The 12,445-nt window shown below is 34.5% G+C and overlaps 1 pseudogene; it reads left to right on the top strand.

The window, feature by feature from the left end:
• Positions 1-7,918: 7,918 nt before the first annotated feature.
• LOC105500835 lies at positions 7,919-10,462 on the top strand (annotated as a pseudogene).
• The last annotated feature ends 1,983 nt before the right edge of the window (positions 10,463-12,445 follow it).

Below are 12,445 nucleotides of genomic sequence, written 5' to 3'. Positions count from 1 at the left end.
CTGCACTGTTGGGTTTTGTACTTTTAATGCTTTGGGACTTGGACTGAGTCCCTACTGGTTTCCTACCTCCTCAGCTTGCAGATGGCCTATCATGGGACTTGTGATTGAATGAGCCAATTCTCCCTCATAAACTCCCTTTTTTGTCTATATATAGCCTATTAGTTCTGCCCCTTTGGAGAACCCTGACTAACACACGTTGTAGATGTAAAATGTCAGACGATACAGGACATTGTAAAAGAGAAAGTAAATGTTCAATTGCGTACGCGATCCAGACCACCACCCAACCCAATCCTTAAGAAATAGCAAATTTTAGAAATATGATCCACCAGAATTAATTTATGTGCTTATATTTTAAGATAACAAAGAAGCTAAAAGCAATCATTTTATACATTCTTTTGCCTGCTAATATTTTACCTATCTCTAGAGGATTCTGCCTGGTCCATACACAGACACCACTTTCATTTAACATTTTAATACTTTTGTCTTAATCATTTAAACTTTTAATTACATAAATATACTATAATGTATTTAAGTTGTCTCCTTAGAAGGGATATTTAATTTTCAATATCTTATTCATTGCACATTACTGGTTTTTATATTCATTAATATACATTTTGGATTTTATCAACATTTCCCTGAAAGCAAAAAAGATCTAAGACCATAATATTTTATTTGAAGGGAAGGCACCTTTCTGTCTAAAAAGTGCCTTTCCTCAACCTTGTTAAGACCACATTTCACTGTTTATTCAGTTCTCAATCTTTTTCAATAAAAATGCTAAAAAATTATATATCAGTGTTGTATGCATTTTCTTTTTTCAGATAAAGTTAAGAATAACCATGTTCCTTTAGATTCTTCACTAACAATATACATTATATACATACACACATATATACACATATATACATATATATACACACATTTTTTTTTTGGCTAAAGTTTAGAAATGATTCAAATTATCAGTTCTATGAATAGACAAATATTAAGATATTTATAATATTTTCATTATTACTTAAAGTGAATTGAAATACACAGATAAATAGGCTGTGATGTTAATGGCAGAGGTATAGCTTTAAAAGTGTCGCTTTACTATAAATATTTTTTAGGTACAGGCAGATCTGAAGGGCCAGAAAAGTCTTACGGATTGTAAACACAAATCACGGGCTCCGGCCAAGGGTACAAGTAGTAAAATCTGTAACAGTTGATCCATTGATTCTGCCCACTCAGCTGGAAATCATTTCTTTGTAAGTGAACATGGCTCTGAATTTATGTAGGAGCCTGAAGCCCTCAAGGAGCAGAAGTCACACTGCTGCAAAGGCCTATTTGAGGGTGACATTATCTGGCAAGCAAGTTTGTTAGTATGGTTTTTTAAAAATGATAGTTAATACACTTGACCTTCACTCCCTTTTTCTCAAAATGGCAAGTTTTAAAATTATCTGCAAAACAGAAAATGATTCTCAGCCAAGAAAAGTGTACATTGATCTACGAATGAACTGGATACCGAATGTGTGCAATATGCCATGTGGGAAGTATTTTCAGAAATTAGAAAGCATAAAAATGAACTCAAAATGGAAAAGTTCACCAAAAATGCCAACCAGAACTCACATGTTTTCTAAAGTCCAAGTATCAAAAGCAAAACAAACAAAAAAACTAAGCTTCTAATTTAGGAGAAAAAAAGCAGCAGCAAAATTGTTTTTACATTATAAGCGCCACCTAATATATTGTCACAGTATTTTTATAAATATCCAGTTTGTATTTCTTAAAAATAAAAAACAAACTCTATTAGGATGCATATATGCTGTATAATAACATAATTTACCTTGAGTTTATAAATTCAAAACAGAAAATCGTTTTTTAAAATTGCCTTAATTCAGTTCTTATTTAATTGGTTTTAACAAAGCTACATTTTGTAATAAATCCAACAATTCACCTTTATTTTATATGGACTAAAATATAATGATTAAATATGGTGACTTTATTCTTTAAATTATTTATCCCACCTGTAACAATCATAATGCTTCCTTACATCATTCATATTACTTACATCATTCATATTAATGGTCATGTCTTTCTCTTTGAGTAACCATGTATCAATATAGGAAGCATCTCACAATTTGTTTCTGTTTATGTCTCATTCACACCAGATTAACATTGTGTATACCAATCTCCCAAGGGAAAGAGGAAAAACATTCTCAGCAGATTTGAAAGTTAGTTATTTGGCACTATGTTCTAAAAACTTTGCTGACTTTTTGACGTATGCCAGCCCATGTGTAGCTAATGCAGAATCCTCCTAGGCAATGCTACCTCCATCCTTCTTTCACTTAAAAACAAGTGGGCTTGAGAACATTTCACTAGTGGAGTATAGCACATCAAGGAATAGGCTCTTTCCTTCTCAACGATGTATTTTCAAAAATCTAAAACACAGAAGGGATTGAACCTGAGATATGTTCTTTAATATGTCATAAGAACGAGTAAGTTTGCTATGTCATAACATTTCTGTAGAAAAATAGACGAAAGCCCACCCAAAACGAAAAGGAGAAGATGTATTTAAATATCTTCAATGTGATTCATTTCAAAAGCTAAAGGTCATGGTACTAAGGGAGAGAAGCAATGTCCAGTCTTGCCTAAAGAACACGATTATGAAAGGACAATTCGATTTTCCTCTCACATAAAATGTGATAGGTACGTTGGGAGTAGGTATTCATTTCTGTTTGATGTATGAACTTATTCAAAAGAGGTGTCAAATACAAAGCATTGGTGTCCAATAATACTACTATTTGATTATCCTTTAAATTATCTTTTAAAATATACAAGAATATGGTATGTTCCACTTTATATTATTTCTTACCTATACTATTCGTTGAAATTTAATTTTTATTTTTAAATTTTTAATTATTTTTGTGGGTACATAGCAGGTGCATATATTTATGTGATACATGAGATATTTTGATACAGCCATGCTATGTATCATACTCACATCAGGGTCAATGTGGTATCCATAACTTTAGCATTTATCCTTTGTGTTACAAAGAATCCAATTATACGCTTTTGGTTATTTTAAGATGTACAATTAAATTGTTACTGACTATAGTCACCCTGTTTTCCTATCAAATACTAGATCTTATTCATTATTTCTATTTTTTCGTACCCATTAACCTTCGCCAATACCCCATATCCCCTCATCAACTACCCTTCCAAGCTTCTGGTAACCATCAATCTCTCTATCACCATGAGTTTAATTTTTTTAATATTTTGCTCCTACAAATAAGTGAGAACATGTGAAGTTTATTTTTCTGTGCCTGGATTATTATGTTAGGAATATGTTTTAATTATAAAGCCTTTACATAATGCAGTATAAAAAGAGCCTATTAATTAATTTTGTTCTTGACAAGAAGATGGGATATTCTTTCTAAAAAATATCATATGTAAATAAAAATGTCTGAACATTGATAAAATAATGAATCCCTCTATCACAACACAAAAGTAGAATTATTGTATTTATATCTTTAAAATACACATTTTATAGGTTAAAAATTTTATTTTCTTTACAAATCATTCCTTCCTTCTTAACAGCCCCCTCTTCCTCTTTGTTTATTGTATTTTGATCTTTACTATTGCTTTTAATTAGGTCACTGAGAGATCTGAATTCTAAAAGAATTTAGATTTAAAAGATATTTCAGCTCCAAAATATGAAAGCGTTTTGTTTAAATCTTAATTGCATCTTTTAATTTAATATTCAATTATAATTCTATTATAAGGTCAAATTGAGTGGAGATTGTCTAACTTTATTAACATCGGCATAATTACTAAAAGGATAAAATTTTCAGAGGTCATCTGACTCTTGTTCAGGATCATTTCTTATTGATTGACCAGGAAATGGAACAGTTTGAGGTTTTCCTCTAATTATTTAAAGCCATCTTCACTTATCTCATTACATATTTATAATGTTTCAAATTAATGATGATGATTATATCTTTATAAAGGTTACTAGACAGGATTAAGCCTTCACTATAAAAAAAAACTGCTGCAATTTCTTCAAAATATTACGCAATAGAAAGTGTAGCCACTGATGTGGAAAACCTGCATGTAAATTAGGAATTATCTGTTAATAATTTTAGTAATAATTTAGAACAATATGTTTACTTATGCTCACAGTTCCATAAACCACATATAGTGTTTTTTTGGGAAGTAATATGGTGCTATATAATATGAAGATATTCTTACTCTTATGGAAAATGCAATATTAAAGCTTCTACTCAAGAAGTTTACACTTTCCATAGGTGCAAGTTTACTTGTACATTTGCATATTTAGTTTGCATATTTAGTTTGCATTTAGTTTGCATTAGTAAATTACACGGAGTAAGTAATGTTGGATTAATTTTTATGCAGTAGTACTTTTTGCAAATAAAATTTTATTAATAATTCCAAATGGTGCTTTTTTTGTTGTTTGTTTTTAAGTGGCAAAATCCCCGACCAACCTGCTAGGTATTTCAGGTAGATCCATACGGCTCTTTGGAATGCGGGGCTAGAGGTCATTTAAATGAAATTTCATATAGAAACTTATGTAAAGCACTTCACTTAATTAGAAAGCATTATAAAATATATGTTCAAGCATTATTAAAGGAAATCCATTTCTGAATAAATAAGAATTTTGGTGAAATTGAATAGTATTCACATATACTGCCTGCTTGTTTCTGCTTTATTATTTTCTAACAAATAGAACCCATGTAAAAATGTTGTATCTTAGTAAGATATTTGAAGGTTAATGTCAAACTTATCTTTACTTTGACCAAATAATACATTTTATATATGACTATGTAATTAAGTATTTTTCTGAAATTCTCAGAAAGAGAAGTACTGTGAGTAAAAGTGTAACTTCTGTGACCACGAAATAAATTTTGTTTTATGACAGTTTTTATTGAATATGACTACAGCTAATGAAGTATTCATAAAATGATAGGTTTGGGAAAGACCTTGAGAATGCAGTTAGTCTATCTCCTTTCCTGATCACTTTAAGACACCTTATTATTCCATTTCATTCTGAGAACTATAGGGAAGACAATTTTATAAAATCTTTCAGTTATAATACATTTCAAGTCTTTTAAAGCAATGTGAAAGTACTCTTTTTTCAGAGGTCTGCTGCTTTGAACTATGTTTTATCTTTTAAAAGTGGCTGAAGATAATAATGTGTACCTACTAAAGTAGAATTTTCTTTCTGCCGTATATTTACCTTTTACTTTTTTATTTATGATGAAAATACACATTCAAAAGATAATACTCCTCCTGAATATTTTTTCTCCTTTCATCTTAGTACCAATAATGTCATCTCTTAAATGATTCTTCTACCATTAAATAGATAATTTCATTTTTTTTAATGTCAGACTCTTTTGCAAGACTCTATGATGATTTTTAGCTGGAATAGATGTTGATTCAAATTATTACTATAAGTTTCAAGGCCTTTTCACAGAATGATGTGTTAAAGGCAGCATTGTAAGAAAAATGTAGAGGATCCAAGAGTTGATGCATAAGAACAACCAGTTATGTAAGCCATAGTGTTCATAGAAACCAGAGTGCCTTTAATGATCCGGAAAAAATCTGTAATTGTTAATATTAGTACCTCATATTCCAAGGCACAACCTGACACAGAAGAGACTCATAGATTTTTTTTTTCTTTTAAGAGACAAGGCCTTGCTCCAACACCCAGGCTGCAGTGCAGCAGCATGATCATAGTTCACAGCAACCCTGAACGGGGTCTTACTTGTGTTACCTAGGTAGGTCTTGAGCTCCTGGCCAAAAGTCATCTTCTGGACTTGGCCTCCAGAAGCTCTGGAATTGCAGGCATGAGGCACCATGCTTGGCCAGGAACTCAGAATTGATTGATGTCCATGTCTACAATTTTTGTCAAAACTGAAATCCAGAGATGAAGTACCTCTATTCAAAAGGGAGTACAAAGCAAAAACACATACATTTCTCCCCATATGCATAAAATAATAAAACTTCATTGTGACTTTCTTATCACTCTTAAAACAGAAGTTTCTAACATATACTTTACTCGAAACTCTATCTAGATTTCTATTTTGTTCCCAGTTCTTTGCTACTCTATGCCCATATTTCATCAATGATTATGTGCTGCCATTATTTTCATTTTATCACTTTGAGGACACGAACTTAGATTTTTCTTTTAATTTTAATGTTTAATTTATAAGCCATGAAAAAAAAAGTACTTCTAGTTATGATTATAAAGAAAAATGAGAAAAGTAGGTAGCATGGATTTTTATATAAATTGTTTTTAACCTTTTTAAAAATAATTACCAGGCTCAAAGTGTGGTGATAAACTTTTTGGTATCCGTCTCAGGAAAAATAATTCATAGTAGCTGGATCACAAAGACTCTGTATCTAATTTTACTTTCTTGATTGAATCAAAGAACAAGTCAAAAAATTGTTTGGAACATGACATTTCGATATTATTAATTCAACAATAAAGTAAGAGTTTTACAAACTGCTGAAAGATAGGAACATTTGTGCTTCCTGACCAGAGAGTTAAGATAAAGTTAGAAATTATGTAGCCTTCGGTAAAGGTTGCTTGGTTCATAAAGGCTAAAAAGACGAGGCACTCTTAGAAAAAGTAGAAACTCTTCAAGGGAAACTGAGCTCTCTATAAAGCAAGCAAAGGACAAATTCCTATGGAATCATTGTTTAAGAAAGAAAAGACTAGAACAAGAAATTTCAAAAGTATTACTTAACTGAGTGAAGAATAATGTAGTGACAACACAATATTCCATCATAAAAATTTCTTCAGAGGCCTGTATTAATCCAGTCCATTGACACTTGGAATTCTTGGATAATACATATTTTGAACATTCCCTGGTTGTCTGGTAATTAGGATTAGGCACTCTCCATATACATTTTTTCTCCTCTTATAAAAATATATACAAAACTCATAACAAAGAGAAAATTGGAAAGAAGTTGAGAAAATTCATTTCCAAAGAGAAAATGAAAATAATATAATTTGACATTTTAAAAAATCTAAAATACATTATACTTAACAATAGATAGAATCATGAAAGAGTCTTATTTGGGAGCTCAGTAAGGCTAATTTAAATTTTAATAAGACAAGTGTTATTGGCAATCTGAGGTGTAAAAATTTGTTAATCTCCATCATTAATTATATTATTATCCTTCTCAAATTATTTCAGAGCTTAAAAGACATGTTACTATCTATGTAGTTACCTTTCCCTTTATTCTACTAAGGCTGCATTGAGTTTATTATAGAAAAGAATACCAAGGAATATTAATTACTTATCTTGTTCTGTAGAATTTGTTCAAAATTATAGAGCTTAAAACACAGTTATAAATCCTAATATATTGCTATTACAGACATAAATTGTATTGGTGCTATCATAATAAAAAAACCGTATGGTGTGAGATGTTAAAAATAATTATTCATATTTGAAATAGAAGCCCTATATTTTAAAATGCTACCAAGTAGAGACAAGAATGCCATTCTAAATCCTTCTATTAGTTTTCACTGATAGATTATTCTTAGCTCCTTAGAGAGGTCATGGCCCCCAGGCATTTACTTTGTGGTTGAGAGATATTAATCTCTCTTGAACATTTTCACTGTAAGCTGCATAACAATAAATTCATTTCCACAAAGGAATAATTAGTGCTAACCTGGGTAAAATACCATCCAAAGTAGCTATTAATGCTAATTTCTATATCTCATTATTTATTTTTGTGTGTTTTCTTAGGGAAGAGAAAAAATTATGCAAACACAGACAGACCCCTTCCTCTTTTTGTATCACTATTCATGCATATATCAAAAACTTTTCTGCCAACACATTCTGGATGTGCAACTTTGGTTAAGTTGCTTAACGTCTCTAAGCCTTAGTTCCTCATCTCCATGTGGGAAAGCGAGGAGATGGCCACCAAGGAGAAGCTGCAGTGTCTGAAAGATTTCCACAAGGACATCCTGAAGCCCTCGCTGGGGAAGAGTCCGAGCGCGGTCTGAGGACAAGCCCCAGGGAAAACCTCCGCAGAGGCAGCAGTGGTCCAGCAAGATCGACTTGGTGATCTCCGTGGCTGCCGGCTTCGTGGGCCTGGGCAACACTTGGCGCTTCCCGTAACTCTGCTACAAGAATGACAAGGCGAATTTCTCATACTTTCCTGTTTTGGAGCGGCCTGCCTGTGTTTTTCTTGGAGATCATCACAGGCCAGTACACCTCTGAAGGGGGCATTATCTACTGGAAAAAGATCTGGCCTTCGTTCTCTGGCATCGGCTATGCTTCCATTCTAATCATTCTAATTGTGTCCCTCCCGAATGTCCACTACATCGTCATCCTGGCCTACGCCACATACTACCTGCTCCAGTCCTTCCAGAAAGAGCTGCCCAGGGCACACTGCAACCGCAGCTGGAACACGCCCCACTGCATGGAGGACACCACGCGCACGAATGAGAGTGTCTGGATCACCATCAGCTCCACCAACCTTACCTCCCCTGTCGTCGAGTTCTGGGGGCGCAACGTGCTGAGCTTGTCCCCTGGAATCGACCATCCGGGCTCTTTCAAATGGGACCTCTCTCTCTGCCTTCTCTTCGTCTGGCTGGCCTGTTTCCTCTGCATCTGTAAGGACATCAGGTCCACCCAGAAGGTCGTCTACTTCACAGCCACGTTCCAATTCGCCATGCTCCTGATGCAGCTGGTCCGAGGGCTGACGCTGCCCAGCATGGGTGCAGGCATCAATTTCTATCTGTGTGCTGACCTCACCTGCCTCGAGGGCCCACAGGTGTGGATTGACGCCACGACCCGGATATTCTTCTACGCCATCTGCCTGGGGGCCATGACCTCGCTAAGCAGCCACAACAAGTACAAGTGCAACTCTTACAGGGACTGCATGCTGCTGGGATGCCTGAACAGCGGCACCAGTCTTTGTGTCTGGCTTCGCAATTTTTTCTTTCCTGGACTTCATGGCACAAGAGCAAGGGTTGGACACTGCTGATGTGTCTGAGTCAGGCCTGGCCTGGTCTTCATTGCCTACCCCAAAGCTGTGACTACGTTTTCGGTCCCCGCCCCCCACCCCGCCTTTGTGTGTTTTTTTTTTTTGTTATGTTTCTCTTGCTTGGACTGGATGACCAGTTTGTTGAGGTCGAAGGGCAGATCACGTCCTTGGTTGATCTTTACCCATCCTTCCTAAGGAAGGGTTACCGTCGGGAAATCTGCACCGCCTTCGTGAGTAGCATCAGTTACCTGCTGGGCTGACAGTGGTAACAGAGGTTGGCATGTATGTCTTTGACTGCTAAGCAGCTAGCGGTGTGTGCCTTTTGGGGGCTGCATTCTTTGACTGTCTAGTTATTGCCTGGATATATGGTGTTGATAACGTGTATGACAGTATTGAGAACATGATCGACTGTTGGGCTGGGCCCTGGATGAAGTACAGCTGGGCTATGGTCACTCCATTTCTCTGTGTTGGATGTTTTAGCTTCTCGATCGTCAAGTACATACCCCTAATTTACAAGGAAACCTACGTGTGCCCCTAGTGGGCCATCGGGCTGGGCTGGAGCCTGGCCCTTTCCTCCAGGATGTGGGTTCCCTTGGTCATCGTCATTTGCCTCTGCCAGGCCGAGGGACTGTTCCTCATGAGAGTCAAGTAACTGCTGACCTTGAGGAAACCCAACCGCAGGGCTGTGGAGCCGAGAGAGCCACATCCGACAGCTCTCCCACCGCCATGAGCGGCGCTCTCATTAAACCGACCCACATCATTGGAGGTAGGAAATTTTTTCTTTAAACCACTATTCTCTGGATTCTTGTTTCTCTGCTTCATTGTTTTAGAGTTTGCCTTTCACATTAAATTATTTACCCAAGTATGTGAGGACTTTTTATTTCTATTCTTTGCAAGAATTATTTTTTTTCAGTACACAATTTGTAACAGAAAATTTGAAACATACACACACTAAAGGTACTATAATGATCAGTATGTATTCAATATTTTGGTCAATCTTTCTTAATATATCTATACCTATATCTGTATATAGATACATAGGTACATTGTTTTGCTAGATTATTTGAAAGCAAATCTTACATATCTTCTCTTTTCATCCAACGGTAATTTGGTATGCTTAATTAACTTTAATATTTTGATTTTACATTATCATCATGTCATTAATAACTCAACAATATTCATTACATTTTAATAATATCTTATACCCAGCCAAAATGTAAATGTTTCTTATTGTTCTAAATGTTATTTTAATTTTGCTTGCTTGAATTAGGATGCAAACTTAACACATTGCATATTTGTTTACTTATTTTTAAAGAAGGAGTCATAATTTGGTACTATGTCATAAATAAAAAGTCAATAGGAATAATTGAGTTACTAGTTTTCAATATTGGCAATTTGATGATTATATTTCTTTTGAAGTCATATAACTTTATGGTTGGGTACATTGAGGGAGTTCGTTTTCTCCTACCCATCAGTGTGTGTATGGATCTCTTCAGCAACATATCCAAAAAAATATAATCACACTTCTGCTTAAACAATTCCAGGGACAAGAATTTCACCATTTCCAAAGTAGTCAATCACAGCATTTGATATGTTGAATCATTAGACTTTATCTTCATGTGGAAAAAAATAATTCCACATGGAATACATTGTTACTCTTCAATGATGTATAGAATTATATATGCTGATTCTACTAATTCTACATGAAATACTGCATATTATTTTTTAAATATTCAAACTTTATGTTTTAGAGCAGTTTTATGTATCACCTCCCTTCCCTCTTCCAGCAGGCACTGACATGGTGTATTTGTTACAACTGATGAATCAACATTGGTACATTGTTGTAAAAGCCCATAATTTTCACTGGGGTTCATTCTTTGTGCTGTACATTCTATGGGTTTTGACAAATGTACAGTTGCATGTATCCATTGTAACAGTGTCATTACAGTATAGTTTCAATGCCTTAAATCCCCTGTGCATCACCTGTTCATCCCTCCCTCCCTTTAACACAATCCCTGGAAACCACTGATGCTTGAATGTCTTTTATGCTTTGCCTTTTCCAAAATATCATGTAGTTGAAATCACACGAATGTTTTATTTTCAGATTGGCTTTTTTGCTTACTTAGCATGGAAAGTGACTGTGTGCCTTTCAATGGCTTAATAGCTCCTTTTTACACTGAAAAATATATTATTGTGTGGATAAACCAACCTTTTTTAGCCATTTACCTACTGAAGAACATCTTGGTTCTGTCTAATTTGGGGCAATTAAGAAAAAGGAGCTGTAAGCATTTGTGTGTAGGTTTTTAGCTGGTCACAATTTTTCAACTTATCTGGTTAAGTACCAAGGGAGGCACTAGCTGGATCGTATTGGTAAGAACTTTGTATAAAGTTTTTTGTGAGCTGTGTATGAATCTGCCAAACTAACTTCCAAGGGGGTTGTACAAGTTTGCATTCCTACCAGAAAGGAAATGGAAACAAAACAAAACAAAAACAAAAAACAAAGAAAAATATCCGAGTGTCTGCTCCACACGCATGTCTTGTCAAAATTTGATGTTGACTGTGTTTTGGAGTTTAGCCATTCTAATGTGTGATGATATCTCCTTGGTTTAATTTGTATTTTCCATATGTATGACATATGATACGGAGCATCTTCTCATATGCTTACTTTTTATCTGTATCTTTTTTGATGAGGTGTTTGTTCTGATTATTTTCTAGATTTTTAATTGAATTGTTTGTATTTTTATTGCCACAGTTGTTGAATTTCAAGAGCTATTTGTCTAGTTTGGATACCAGTCCTTCATCTGGTACATGTTTTGCAAAGATTTTTCTCCCATTCTGCGGTTTGGTTTCACATTCTCTCAACAGGATCTTTCACAGAGCAGAACTTTTTATTTGTAATATAGTCCAAATTTACATTTTTTTTCCTTTTTTGGATGGTGCTTTTGTGGTTGCATCAAAAAATGTTTGCCAAAACCAACATCACTTAGATTTTCTCCTATGTTATATTCTAGAATGTTTATTTTTTTTAATTCTACATGTAGATTAATGAACTATTTTCAGTTAACTTTTATGAAAATCATAATTTTTGTCTTTTGCTTTATTTACTTGTATGTATAAGTTTGATTTTCCTTGTGCCATTTGTTGAAAAGGCTATCCTCTCTCTCTTCATTTGCCTTCTCTCTTTTGTAAAAGATTATTTATTTATATTTGTATGGGTCTATTTGGGGCTCCCTATTCTGTTCTGCTGAAGTATATGCCCAGTTTCTTCACCAGTGCTACAAGGTTTTGAATACAATTGCTGTATAATGAGTCTTGAAATAGGGTAATGTCAGTCATCCAACTTTGCTTTTTTTTCATTGATATTGTGTTTTCTATTCTGAGGTTTTTGCCTTTCCATTGCAACTCATTTCTCCCCCTTTTTTTGGTAGATATTTTAACTTTTTAATGATAT

This window comes from Colobus angolensis, unplaced genomic scaffold (genome assembly GCF_000951035.1).
Source record: "Colobus angolensis palliatus isolate OR3802 unplaced genomic scaffold, Cang.pa_1.0 Scaffold69, whole genome shotgun sequence".
NCBI lineage: Eukaryota > Metazoa > Chordata > Mammalia > Primates > Cercopithecidae > Colobus > Colobus angolensis.
This window is presented reverse-complemented; position numbering and strand designations above follow the sequence as displayed.